General features: G+C 42.3%; 1 long non-coding RNA gene across 6 annotated transcripts in view; it reads right to left on the bottom strand.

The window, feature by feature from the left end:
• Nucleotides 1-14,308, bottom strand: part of LOC103162502 — a 105,569-nt gene that overhangs the window by 37,261 nt on the left and 54,000 nt on the right. For 2 of the 6 annotated variants that reach the window (XR_004772494.1, XR_004772495.1), the window contains exons 3-5: nt 8,404-8,648; nt 7,528-7,722; nt 3,267-3,382 (exon numbers count right to left, since the gene is read on the bottom strand). This is a non-coding gene — a long non-coding RNA (uncharacterized LOC103162502). Of the gene's footprint in view, nt 1-3,266; nt 3,383-7,527; nt 7,900-8,403; nt 8,649-14,308 lie in introns of all 6 variants that reach the window. The other 4 variants (XR_004772497.1, XR_004772496.1, XR_004772498.1 and 1 more) reach the window with 4 other exon arrangements.

A 14,308-nucleotide genomic window follows, 5' to 3' on the forward strand; every position in this document is an offset into this window, starting at 1 on the left:
ATGGTGTTGAAGACAGATAATTATGATTATGGTTTTCTTTAGCTATGATAAAAGATAAGTTACTTATAAAACTTTAGACTCACAAAGACAGGATAGGTGATAAAACATTTTCTTTAAATTTTGCCAAATGTTAATGAACTAAATATTTTAACTATAATTCTTGCTTAATAACTGTTTTGTTATATATAATTTTACCATGTGGAAGTTAAAACCTTCCTTTTTATTTAGACAGAAAAGAGGAGATGATGGGAATGTCCTTCTGTATGCTGTGAATATATGTTTCTCTTATTGGTTGATGAATAAAGCTGTTTCAGCCAATGGACAGGCAATAGTCAGGTGGGAAATCCAAACAGGGATAAAGGCAGTAGGTGGAGATGCTATGTAACTACCAGGAAGGTAGGAGTTCCAGGCATTCTCTGGTAAGCCAAGACCACATCGAGATACATAGATTAATAGAAATGGGTTAATAATTAAGAGAGAGTTAGCCAATAATAAGCCTAAGCCATTGGCCAAACAGTTCATAATTAATATAAGCCTCTGTGTGTTTATTTGGGACTAAAAGGCTGCAGGACTTGGTGGGACAAAAACTTCTGTCTACAATCCGCAGCATATGCCACTGCAAGTGGCATTTTTACATGGATACTGGGGCTCAAACACAGGTATTCATTCTTGCATAGTCTTGTTTGTTTGTTTGTTTGTTTTTGGTTTTTTGAGACAGGGTTTCTCTGTGACTTTGGAGGCTGTCCTGGAAGCAGTTCTTGTAGACCAGGCTGGTCGGGAACTCACAGAGATTAGCCTGCCTCTTCCTCCTTAGTGCTGGGATTAAAGGCATGGGCCACTACTGCCCAGCTTGCATAGTCCTTTTTCAGAAATTATTTAAACTTGCATATGTCACAACAATTCAGCAAAGCAAGGCACAATATCAGAATATTGCCGACAAGCTAAACTTTCACAAGCCTAGAGACGAGGTTGTCTGTGACACAAATTCCTTTTCTTTTCCTGTGTTTAAAGCTAAACAGCCAAGACAAGGTCTGCTATGTGATATAGCCTCTGGGTCATCCTCCTTTGTGGCGATTCTACACACTAGATTCTTCCAAGCCGGATCATGATGGCAGTATAAATTCAGGTGGCCCTGATACACACTTACCCCAAGCTCTAGAGGAGAGCAATGCTGCCTGCTATGGGCATTAAAGAAATCATTAGATTACAATTTGACCCATCAATTCCATTGCCATGCAAGGTAGGCCAAAAGAAGAGGTATCTGCACCCCATATTCACTGAAGCATTATTCGCAAGAATCACATCATAGAACAAACCTAAATGAATCTCAAATTCAGGAAGAGGTAAGGAAAATGCTGGTCTGAAGACACACACTGAAATGTCATTCAGTTGCTTAACAAGCAAATTAGGGATAGCACACTAAACAAAGTAACTCAGGCCTGGGGAAACAAACATCTTATGTCTTTACTTACATTTTGAGATCTTAAAAAGTTGAGCTCATAGATGCTAGTGACCAGAAGTTAGGAAGTAGAAGGAATGGAAAGATGTTGACCAAAAGGTACAAAGTTGCAATGACACAGGAGGAATAAATGACAATATCTGAGGTGACAGATATATTGAGTCAATCATTCCACATTGTGTGCCTATGGCATCATCACTATTCACTTGATAATTACATACATGATAATTTTCCAATATACAATTGAAAAATGCATAAAAGAAATTATTGGGAGGACAGTGGAAAACTCCCAGAATCCATGGAGAGGCTGTAGAGGCAGAGGACATTATTGGTATACAGACAGCAGGAATCAAGCTAAGATCATGTCACAGGTGGTCTCCTCTTAAGTCATGGATTTAAATCACTCAAAATTCAGTCTGTGGTAAGAGCCCAAACTTGGCCATCCTTGGACTGGTACCCTGGCTGTCTGGGGGCATTTTTAAAGCCTATAGTGGCAATGGGCCTCACTGTCTCTCAAGGTTCAGATGTCTCCATAATGAAGCATTATAGTATTAATTTTATTAGCTAAAATTTAAAGGGGGGAGAGATTCCAAGTGGTTCTTAATTAGCAATCCAGATGATATTAATGGGATCTTTCTCTTCAGTATCCCCCAAACTCTGAGGCTCTGTTCTCCCAGAATTCCCTTGGATTTCAGTGATTTGGGGTAACTCTTTCCCCTTGTCTATGCTTCCAAGCCACAAAGTAAGAAACTCTTGACCAGAGACTGTGAAAACTGAAAGTCTGCCCCATTTCCCTGAGAGTGGTTTTAATGAGTCACTTGCTAATAAAATGAAACTCTCAGCTCAAATTAAATATGTGCAGAGCCAAGTAAACTTCACACAGCAAACTGGCCTTGATTTACAGCAAGGAATAACAATAGGCATCACTTCACACCATCTCCCATGCCTGCCCTCTTACAGGATTCCTCACAAAGTCTGAGATTTGTAAATGTTGCTGCCCTGATGAATGAGTGGATGGCTGTTCCCTTGAGACCCAGCCCTCCAGAGTGGAGCTGATCAGTCCAGTGGTTTTGAGGAAGTTGACTTTGGGAATGAATGTTAACAGAAATGCATAAAGGGAACATTGATGAAATAGAAAACTACCTTAAACTTCCAAGTCATCCTTTACAAAGGAGTTTCCGGTACACTAAACTTCCAGTAGCATCCGTTGTGTGAGCATCCTGATGACTCTTCTTTAGACAAGACTATTTCAAGCTCGGAGTTTAAGCAATTAGTTTAAGAAGCATGAGCTTCCCCAATCTAGGTCCCTTAATTCCAGTGAAAATCCTGCTGTGTTTTAAGACCAGATGCTCTTGTGTAGAGGAACCTGTGCCTCAGTGCCATTACTGGTTGGGCAAAAAGCCCTGTGATCAGCCCCTGGAGATGAGATATGGGCCTACACTACCCCAGTGGTGATGCCAAAGAGAGAGCTGCTTGGGACACAAAAGGAGGGGGCATTTCTGCTCTTGCAGATGAGACCCAGAGGGTCATTGTTGCTGCTGGATACTATGGCAGTCTACTGAAAGCCATGACCAGACCAGCAAGTCTGTTCTGCCTTGAGAAGAAAAGCTACCTCTTATTAAGATGTGCTGAATACACGTGTGCATGGGACTACAGATTCCATTGCATTGAAAGGAGTCTAACTCTGGACTCAGAAGGTCCAAGGTGAGGCATGCAGGTGTGTCTCTAGGCTCTACCAGATTTTCAAGACAAATAGAAGAGACACAGCTTAGGTAACTGGTTCTAAGAGCACAAGACCAGGCTTTACCTCCTGCCCCGGGAAATCTGAATCAATGCAGCTGCTCCAAATGCTTTGAGCTTGAAGCAAGGCCTTGGTAGCAACACTTCCCCAAAACATAAGATCAGCCAAACAATCGACCCACTCTGCAAACAGAAACAACAGAAAAAAATGCTGAGACAATGGGCTTATCAAGAATCCACTTTATCAGCTCTCTTACTAGTGTTGACAGCCTTGGCATAGCTCAAAACCCGCTCCTGGCTATAAGCTTACTAAAAAGCAGCTCAACCCAGCCAGGGCTCTGTTGAGATTAATAGGAAGGTACAGCTTTAAACTGTTGATGTTGCAAACCCCGGAGGCAGTAGTCTGGTTATGTTCATAAGGTCACTGGGCTGACCTACTGGCATGGACTGATGGCATTATTCTCTCCTCGGCACCACATACAAAGGCCTCGAATCTGTAGCTTGACATTCACCATGGTGTGAGTATTTACATCATGGAAATACGTAAAGGCCACAAGTCAAAACCTTAATTTCCATGGAGTTGGTTATAAAACAGTTACTCATGTGTCCCTTTCCCTCACTAAACAGTCCCTTTGTATGTCATAGAGGCAACTAGAAGGTCTGTGGAAATCACCCTTAATTTCTCCTCTCTCCTATAGAATGGGTAACTACTGTTTTGAGTTCAGCAATAAGATCTCTTTCTCTGTAATCAAGAAAACACATAGTACTGGAAAAGTCAACACCCTAAGACACTCTTTGTGGAAGTGATCTTATTTTGTGCTTTTAATCTCAGGGCCGGGATGTACTGAGTTTAGTGATCCAAATATACACAACGAAGGTGCTAAATGTCCAGCTGACTTTCAAAGGCCAAAGTCAACAACTTTTTTGTACATTGCACAATGTCAAACACTCAAATGTTTGTTCATTTGAAGACTGGGATGAAGCAATGGTGATAATTTAGTTCATCTGTAGACCCCCAAAACAATGGGCAAATATGTTGTTCTTCATTCACAACCCATTGGCAAGTACAGCACAGAACAGAACCCAGACTGGGCTTGGTGTTTACAATAACTTTCAATATCTCCAATAACTTACACCTCTGCACTTACTAAGTGCACTAGTGGTTTCTGAGACCTGTCCTGCAAGACCAGAGGATTTCTGTTGGGACCTTCTGTGGGGACACTGCTCTGTTGCCAGTACTCGTAGTAGCCTTGGCACTGTGCCATTGTCTATAGAGGGAAGTTAAGGAAATGGCTCCTCTTCCAGTTTTCTATTCCATTTCCTAAACAGCGGGTTCCACACTGTCCTTGATTTGGAATTCAAACATCTCTCTGAGAAGTTTTCAAAAGTACTTCAACTTAAGAATTGGCCACTGCTCTTACTCACTGTCTCTCTTGCCTTCCTCTCTCTCCTTACTCTCTCTCTCTCTCAGTCTCTCTCACTGACCCCCTCCCCACCTGGAATAAACTATAGTTAATGTATATCTCATTCTCACATCTCATCTTTCGCCTTTTTATATTTTTAAACTTAAACAAGATAACAACATTTGGCGCCCAATGGAACCCAGGATAGGCTGTCTCCATAACCTCTCCTGCCACCCAGTGGCAGGGGTGTGGGAACTTTCTGGGATCCTAGAACCCAAACAACCCACTTTACATTTCACCCATTCAGCGGCTATGATTTGGTTTTTCCTGGCATTTCCTCCTGCCTGTGGCGGCCTGAGATGCCAGAACCCTGTAAACTTCAACTCGCTTTTTCAACTAAAGATCTCTGGATTCTTCCATCCACCACCACCACGTCTGCATGTCTGTCTGCTTTTTATAACAGAGAGATAGGCCAGCTGCTGGCTCCACCCCATTTCCTCCAAGAAGACTGGTGGGCACTGAAGAAACTCCAGCCACAAAAATGGCAACACTAGTTGCTGAGCAACCCTGTCCTTCACCTCAACTGCTGCAAAGGACTCTTCAGATGGTGGACAGGAGGACAGTGGAATCAACTTTCCCCACATTGCTTGGATCAATATGGTAGGCAAGTCTTCCTAAAGTCCCTAATCCACAGGTCACCTGCTATCAGCAAAAAGGTGGGTGTTCTGTTGCCCACAACCATGGAGGACCTTGGGGGTGGCTGTCCATGCAGCCTGCTGGCAAGTCTCTGTTATTCTTTAATCATTAACTCAGGTAAAAATTTATCCTTCTTAAGAACTCTGACACTTTTGATGACTGGTAGTCTTGTCAGCTTAAAGCAGAACAGGTTTCAGGAACAGGTATTTTAAGGTTTACATTCAAAAGAATGAAACATGTTCTGTATTTCTTTTTCATTATGCTACTGTTCATAGTCAATAAAGTTCTACAATACCACTATATGATCATAACTACAAGGTCAAGATTAAGGTACCTTTCATTGCCGTAAACATATCTGTCAGTTTTAAAAATGCTAATGCTTTCAGCCAAGTCTCTTCTAACATGAATACACTGCTAATGTGTCTTATAAGTTCCAGGGAGCCAAATTGGACCCATTCAAACAGGTCAGATTCACTCCAGATATTCAACTCTGGTCCTGGACTTCCTTCCCTCATCTTGGGATCCCTTGGGAACCCCTCTCTCATCTTACAATCTTCCCTTCAAGTACCAGGGCCTAAGAAAAGAATTTTTTCTAACCTTAACCTTGTCCTCTACTCTGCTAACATCTTGCCAGGTCTAAGAGGCACCAGAGAGTTCTATACAGCCTGGACCTTGATGAAACAACCAGCTACCCCAGGATGTGGTAACACCCCAGCTTTCTCAGGTCCCATAAAGATGGTCAGTGCCCCCCAGGTCAGCAGGAAGCAGTCTTGAGAACTTGATGACCTTATTCCCTAACATGCCATGTCTAACACCCACCTTTTTAATACTAAGTAAAGGTAGGAATGAAAAGTTTGGGCATTAGGCTGACCTGGCCCTGTCACCTGGCAGAATCCACTCAGACAGTACTCTGGTCAGCCCAGGGTTCCATGGGAACTGAGTCTACATGCAGGTGTAAAGGACCCCTTTAAAAGATAGACCCCTGACCACTAATGCTCTCTTACTCTCTTCTCTCTCTTGCCTTCCTCTCTCTCCTCTCTCTCTTCTCTTATTCACTGATTCTCTCCTTGCTCTCTTACTCTCTCTGTCTATCTCTGTCTCTCTCTCTCTCTGTCTCTCTCTCTCTCTCTCTCTCTCTCTCTCTCTCTCTCTCTCTCTCTCTGTCTCATCTCTCCTGATCTCCCTTTCCCCACCTGAATATACTATGGTTAATGTAAAAAAAAGAACTGGCCACCACCATGTTACTGGCTTTATTGACATCCTAAAACAAAATGTGTTCTACATTTTTGTAAAACAACAACAACAACAAAACAAAAACATAACCACCAAAAACAAAACAAGTCCTTTTGAATATTGCTGGAGCAGAGAGAAGACAGTGTAACAGGAAGTAAAGTAGTGTTTTCCTTATGGCCTAAAACTGAGAAACAAAAAGATATGTGCCATTCAGATGATTTTTTTAACTAACCAAAAACGCATCTAAAGTGACTTAACCATTAGAACTGTTTTGACTCAAATAATAAGACCATGTGTATCACATCACACTCATTAGCACAGATATAATGCTCCCTGGAACTATTACCAAAAAGATAAAAAGTTAAGTGTCAGCAGGCCTATGAGGAAGGAACCCTTCCATGTATTAGTGTTTGGGAATCTGTCATGATAGCTGGGATGGCTGATGCGGTCCCAGGGCTGTTGAGTGAATCTAGACTGAGGACAATGTTTGAAGGCAGAAAGAGGCCTCCTTTCTCATTATCTGTCTTGAGGTGTTTTGCTTAAATCCAGGTCTCAATTCTTTAGAAAAAATGAATTATCATGATTGCCTTAAAATAGTGAGACCATCCATCCACCCCATCCCCTCATGTGCAAACATCTTGAACTAAATTCATCTAAGGTGTGTGACTGTGTGGACAGCTTGAATACTCACACATCTCTGTGTGGGACAAGCTTGAATACTCGTGTGTGGCTGTGTAGATGACTTGGATACTTACAATAAATAGTGTTCTCTCAGAAAGGTCAAGAGCAAGAATATTTACGCTGGTTGCATAACCCCTGGGATCAGCTAATGTGACCTCATTCCTACCCAGAGCAGCACCAGCCTCAGGCCCCACCTCCCTAGAAAGGCCACTAGGAGGTGCTTGGCTTCCATTACTTTACCAGTCAATACAAAGGAAAGGAAGGTGGTGGGATAGCTAGAGGTACAAGAGAAGCCTTCCCCACAACTCAACTCACGTGAGCAGTGTGCTTGTTGTCATTAGAGCTTGTCTAAAGAGAAGACAGTAAAACAAATTGCTGAAAGAAGAGGTACCACTGAGACAGATCACTTTCTCACATGCCAGTATGGCAAGCATCCTTCAGTCTTCTAGGGGTGGAGTTCAGGAAACCAACAGGCTTGGATTTCTTGTCAGTGCTCTGTCTTCACAGGGTCTGGCATGGGGCAAATATCCAAGCAATAAGGGGTTAAGATGTGATGGAGGAATTGGTACTGAGTCAAGTGGTGATCTGCAGCAAGTTAGTGAGACTCCAAGTATCCCGTGCAGCAAGGCTGGGGAGGAAACTGTCTTCTTGCCATGAAACAACCATTGTTTCCCTATCTCACTATGCCTGGAAGAGGAAAGGAATAGGTAAAACAGATCCCTCTAAGCATCAAGACTCAAAGTCTACATTGGCTCAAAGGGAGGTCCTTGAATCATACGGATGCTGATATTTACTCAATAGACAACTAGGTTTGTTTAAATAGCAGGATGTGTTGCCGAGATATTATAGAATCTAGACAATGCCTTGTGGAATTCTCTGCATCAAGAAGGAGACAATGCAGTATAGCTGAGGGTTATTGGAGGCAATTTTCTTCATTTTATACCAACTTGCGACTGCATAGTGAACACATCCTATACAGAAGGAAGGTGAGTTGTGGCCCAACTCAAAGCTTCAAAAATATCCGTGTTCCATTTCTGGCCTGTTCTCAATTGATGTTACCGAGGGTGGATAAAAATGAAGCCTTATTAATAAATTTCAAGGAGGAGAAAGCCTAGCATCTCAGTTCTGTGAATAAGGAAGGAAATATTCACGCAGAATGTAAAGTTAGGGTCTCTGCAGAAGATACTCAACCTGTGGACTTCAGACCTCCAGCAGGGTGATTTTCAATTCTTCAAATCAGCATGCCTGAAAACCGGACAGCCAGAGCCAATACAGCAGATGAAGTTGAGAACAGCAAGGTCTACACAAGGATGTCTTCACACTTGAACAATGGGAAGCCTTTGAAGCAGAATCCTTCATTTGGAGAAGCTGATCTCACTGCTGTGTGAGAAACAGAATGGAAGGGTCCTAGGAGGGGAGCTGTTGGCATGTTACCACTGTAGGTACAAATGACAGGTTTCACCTTTTTATGCCAAACAGCATCACACTATTTATGGTTATTGCATTTTCTTAATACATTCGTTGCTAAACCATCACTTATGTTGATTCCATACTTTGGCTATTATATTCTAAATAGTGCTGCAATGAATTTGGGAGCATGATGTCTTGATGTACTAATTTTATTTCCTTTGTGTATATGCTGAGAAGTGCATCTGATCATATGATAGGTTTATTTCTAGACTTCTGTGAGAATTCTATGTTGATTTCTGTAACAATATAGTAATTTTCAATCCCACCACCATCTTGTGGAGTATCCTTTTCTTCCATCCTCATCAGCACTTGTTTTCTTTGGTCTTTTTGATAATCACTATTCTAACAGGCTCAAATAAGGCGGTATCTCATTGAGATTGGTTTTGAATATTTCACCACTAAAAAAATGATAACTAGGTGGCTGGAGAGATAGCTCAGTGGTTAAGAGCCTTTGTTGCTCTCCCAGAGGACCTGGGTTCAGTTTCCAGCACCCACATTGGATCTCTCACACCTGCCTGCAATGACAGCTCCAAAGGATCCTCTGAGGTTACCTACATGTACTCAGCATACACATAAATTTAAAAGCATAGAGATAAATCTTAAAAAATAAAATATTTTTAAAGAAATGATAAATACATGCAGTGACAAATCTGCTCATTGTTCCTACTTGATCATTACCCAAATCTATACACATATTGAAATATCACATTGTACCCATAAATTGGTAAAATTATTGTTAAAAGAAACTTAAGGAAAAAAACCAATAGTGCTTAGGAATAGAAAGGCACAATGAACCTAGAGAGAGGTGAACATAGACAAGATATTTTAAGAACTACAAAGAGACCAAATAGGGGCTTCGTAGGAGTTACAAGTGACTTTCAGGTTTTTTAGCACATGGGTAAATGATACCATTTTCCAGAACCTAGAATACTAGAATGGATCAAGCTGCAAGGAAACTAAAGTCAGTTTTTGAATATGGTTTGTTAGGTACCTAAGAAGTCTGTGTGAATAAATGACCAGAAGTAAGCTATTGGATAGATACCAGCATGTGTAACATACTTAAATACAAGTTTGAAGTCACGGCAAGACATACTTGCCTAGGGAGAAAATATACAAGGAGAAGAGCTTGACGGTTGCTTAGAGGTAAGAAAAACTGACAAATAATGTGAGACAGATTACTCGGGAACAGGAGATGTGCCCCCAAACCTTCCTCATTAGGTGGGGACATTCTTCAGTGTGAACGTGTACTGGGGACTCAACCTTCGGCTTCACACATTCCAAGCAAGGCTTGTGCTCCCCAACTATAGTCCCAGTCCTAGTAGGGACATGTCTTCTGAAAAATGAATCCACTGACTTCTATTTATAAAGTCCGGGATCCATTCCTAGCTGAAGAACACAAACGGTAATACAATGTATGCACCGCAGAATCCAAACAGGAGAAACAGCACGAATACTGCATTGGTGTCCACTGCTCTCCATCGTCAACCACTTTGACACTGGTGTGTGGAAGGAAGCCTTGCACTCAGAAGGCTTTCTAATCACAGAAGGTTCGAAACCAGATGCTGCAGAGGCCAAATGTGACCACAAGCCAGAGCACTGCTGTGCAATTTGATTTTGCAACCTCAAGAGGAAGAAACTGGATTTGGTCCAGATTTTGCTGAATTGTTTCAGATTTTTAGGGTTGTTTTTTTTTCCCCCTCCACTAAAATGATGAACATTTTAGCCCTAATGAAAAAGCCTCAACCCTCATGATGTTGTTTAAAGCAATGAACAAGATTTTCAAATTGCTTTGATTATTGTACCCACAGTGGCAGAGCACTCCTTACCTGAGGCTGGAACTTTTCCTCCCTGCAAACTGTTTCTGTAAGAAATGCTGCCACCTAGCACTCAGTGGGGGAATCACAACGGTCGGTAGGTAATCGCTTTATGTGTGGGATTCAAGATTTGTGTGGGACCTTGTGCATGTGAGATGATTTCTGAACGGCACTTTAAACGTGGAGTTAGTTACTTTTTACAAGTGACTTCTCCGAAAGTAGAGGTCTTGGGATCATTGCATGGCAAACAGTAGGTTTTTGGAAGCAGTCCATTCGAGGGGGAAATGATGGCCAATGTCAATGTTAATATTCGTCCAGACATACCCAACAGCTCCCATTAAATATGTGCAGTCCTTTGCACACCAGTTATAACACAGTAGGGTTGTCTAAAATCTACTAGAAGTAAGAAAATTATAACAAAAAAGAACACTCCCTTTGTAGACCTGCAGTACATTTATAACAAATACGAATTTCTCCAGGTGTCTTTTGGGGGGGAATTAAGAGAGTGTGATAGGTTCTTCTTGAAGAGGGACAGCTTTTTATCCAGAGGACTTCTGCAAACATGAAGGTGTCCAGTGTGAACCTGTGACATCTTAACTCATGTGTGTGTGTGTGTGTGTGGGGGGTGACTCACAGTCTAAACCACAGCCATTCCATCATATGTTTTAATATTTGTGTTTTCACAAAGGTGAAAAACAAAATCTGTCCATAATTGAATGGAATCTGCCCAGAGATTTAGAAGCACTTTCTAAATTATGATATAGTCCACATGACTCTCTGGGATGGTGTAGCTGGTCCTAGTTCCACCGTCACTGTCACAAGAGGCACTAGCTTGGAGAAATCAGAGACCTAGTAAGCGCTGGTGTTGGGGTGGCACACAGGGCTTCCCCCCTAGGTTGCAAAGCTTTGCTATCTTGCCAAAAGGTATATGGAGGCAAATAGGTGGCAGATGGGCAGCAGATGAAAAAACATTTGTTCACAAAATAAAGTCAGTCTCTGTTTCCTAGCTAAGTGGAGTGGAATGAGGGGAAAAAATTTTAAATGCTTTTTTAATTTTGTCACAGTGACATTTAGCCCTAGTTATTTAGTTATTTAGCCCTCTTTAAAAGTGAAAGGAACTTTCATCATCAGTCATTTGAAACTCTGGTGTGCCTGATGACTGACAACCTATACCAGCAGATGCTTTGTCACCTTTGCCATCTCCCGACTTCAAAAGTGCATTCCACTTTTCAGTGACTCCACAGAGCACCCTGGCTGCAGACCCTACTCTGCATTAGGTGGTTAGGGCACTCTGTCCTGTCTGTCCTCTGTCACTGGAGTTTCTGTGCATCACACTGAAAGGACAACTTATGCAAATGAACTCTGAAAGTGATTTGAATATGCATAGGGCCCCACTGAAAGGCAGGCCATAGCACACTGCAGCTTGTGGTCCAGGGTCTGCCAGACTCTGCCTCTCAGGCTTTAAAATGTTCTCAACTTCCTGAGAAACTTGTTAAAAGACAGGCCCTGGGGGTGTGCTTGCTTTATGTTGTTGTTGGTGGTGGTGGTGATGGTGGTACTAGGGGTTAGACGTCCCATGCATGACAGGAAAACGTGGCCACTGAGGTATATCTTCAGCTTGATTTGTGACCTTCAATTATTTTGAGATCCAGTCCCATTTCACTGCCCAGACAGGTCTGGAATTCAACTTGACTCCTCAGACTGGCCTTGAAATTTAAATCCTCCTGCTTTGGGCTCCTGAGTTTCTGGGATTATAGGCCTGCCAGCCAGCAGACCCCTTTAAACTGGTTCTTATGTTAAACTGATGATGCCAGTTTGTAGACAACAAACTAAGGTCCAAGATAGGAAGAGTCCCAGTCCTAATGTGTCTCGAGTGAGAGAATCTGATTTATTACGAGGTCAAGGAGAAAACTTTTCCTTACTTTTCTGATTTCCTCCACATTTCGGATGCATCTGTGTTTCTTAATAAAGACACCTGTAAAGTTGTTTTAAAAATAAAGTTCTTTGGCCTTGCTGAGGAGATAGTTCGGCAAGCCTGACTACCTGAGTTCAATTCCTGGGACCCACATGGTAGGAAAGAACCAATTCCTGCAAGTTGTCTTCTGACGTCTGCACATGTGCCAGGCTACAAACATGCCTACACACACCCATGAGCATGTGCACGGGTGCTCACACACACACACACACAGGGAGGGGGTAGAGCAACAACAACTTAAAATTTTAAAATAGAATGTTTTCATCTAGCCCTATCAGTTCAAATTTCTTATTCCCGGGTTTCTCAGATTTTAGAGTACGTACCTCTACTCTAAATGATATTAGAGAATCTAGATTCTGGAACCATCCGGCCACCAGAACTGTCCAACCAATCCCATCTTGAGGCAAAACAGATAGCATAAAATAAAGGCAGAATTCTGAGTTTGAAGGGACTAAAGTCAGACTCGGGATTCTCTGGACTTGCCTTTCAAGCCTGGTGGCTCTATTAATCAAAGCTGCTAGATTTCTGATCATTTAGAATTATTTCATTCAGTGAAAGTAAATGGAAGCAGGACACAATGCATGAACTACTAGAAAATATGTTGTCACACACTCAAAGGGAAAAACTTGAGTTGGGAGTGTAGCCCAATGATAGAACACTGGTCTAGTATGGTCAAGGCCCTGGATCATTCGATTCCCACTACAGGGTGGGGAGGGGACTTTCAAATAGCTAGACCTGCCAGAAAGACAAGATGGTCTAGACTGTAAGTTTCCTATTCGACCCAATGTGTGCATGCAGTCATGAATGCCTCAATTCTGTTTTTTTTGTTTGTTTGTTTGCTTGTTTTGTTTTGTTTTTCGAGACAGGGTTTCTCTGTGTAGCTTTAGAGCCTATCCTGGCACTCGCTCTGGAGACCAGGCTGGCTCGAACTCACAGAGATCACCTGCCTCTGCCTCCCAAGTGCTGGGATTAAAGGCGTGCGCCACCAACGCCCAGTGGAAGAACTTCTTGTTGCACAAAGGGTTCTCTTTCTGTCTCTGTCTCTCTCACACATGGCACACACACACACACACACACACACACACACACACACACACACACACACGCACACGCACACGCACATGCACATGCACATGTGAACACATACGCACACATGAGTGCATACAAGTACACGCGCACACACGTACACACACCCATACATAATGGAACACTGAGGACACTGAGCCTTCAGTAATTGACGCATAGCACCACATTATTTAGAAAGTCACTCAAGAAAACTAAACTTGATTTCTTGGTGATCCAAGGTGTGTGATACAGCTATACTTATCCAGGTCAGTTCATTTGCGTGCAGAACCAGGCTTAGCCATTACACAAATACTTTCCTTAAGACCAAAGAACCCATAGACAACTGGGTAGAGCTATAGGCTAATTGTTTCCTTGGTAGTATCCAAGCCAAGCCTCACGGGTGCTTAAGTTGAAGAGTTAACGTACAAGGTCCCACAACTGATGCCCTGAGTCTTTACTGACACACGGCTCTTGGCTTACTAACTTTCAAGTGCAGCCACAAAGATGTTGATCTCAAAGCTGTTCCCTTTCATCATGACACAGGTACGCCAAGAACCACACACATATTTTCCCCTCTCAAGATTTTCATTGTATGTAACCATTATCTCAGATAGTAAAATGAGGAGGTGGAAAAGTTTGGTAGCAAAGTCTATGGCACAGCCAGCTTGAGGATCTCTAAATGAAGGAGTGTCTGCCAGGTGTATAAATACTGACTGAGCATGTACCAAGGGTAAACACTTTTGCAAGGGCTGGGGACACAATGAAATGATGC

This window comes from Cricetulus griseus, assembly GCF_003668045.3.
Source record: "Cricetulus griseus strain 17A/GY chromosome 1 unlocalized genomic scaffold, alternate assembly CriGri-PICRH-1.0 chr1_1, whole genome shotgun sequence".
NCBI classification, from domain to species: domain Eukaryota; kingdom Metazoa; phylum Chordata; class Mammalia; order Rodentia; family Cricetidae; genus Cricetulus; species Cricetulus griseus.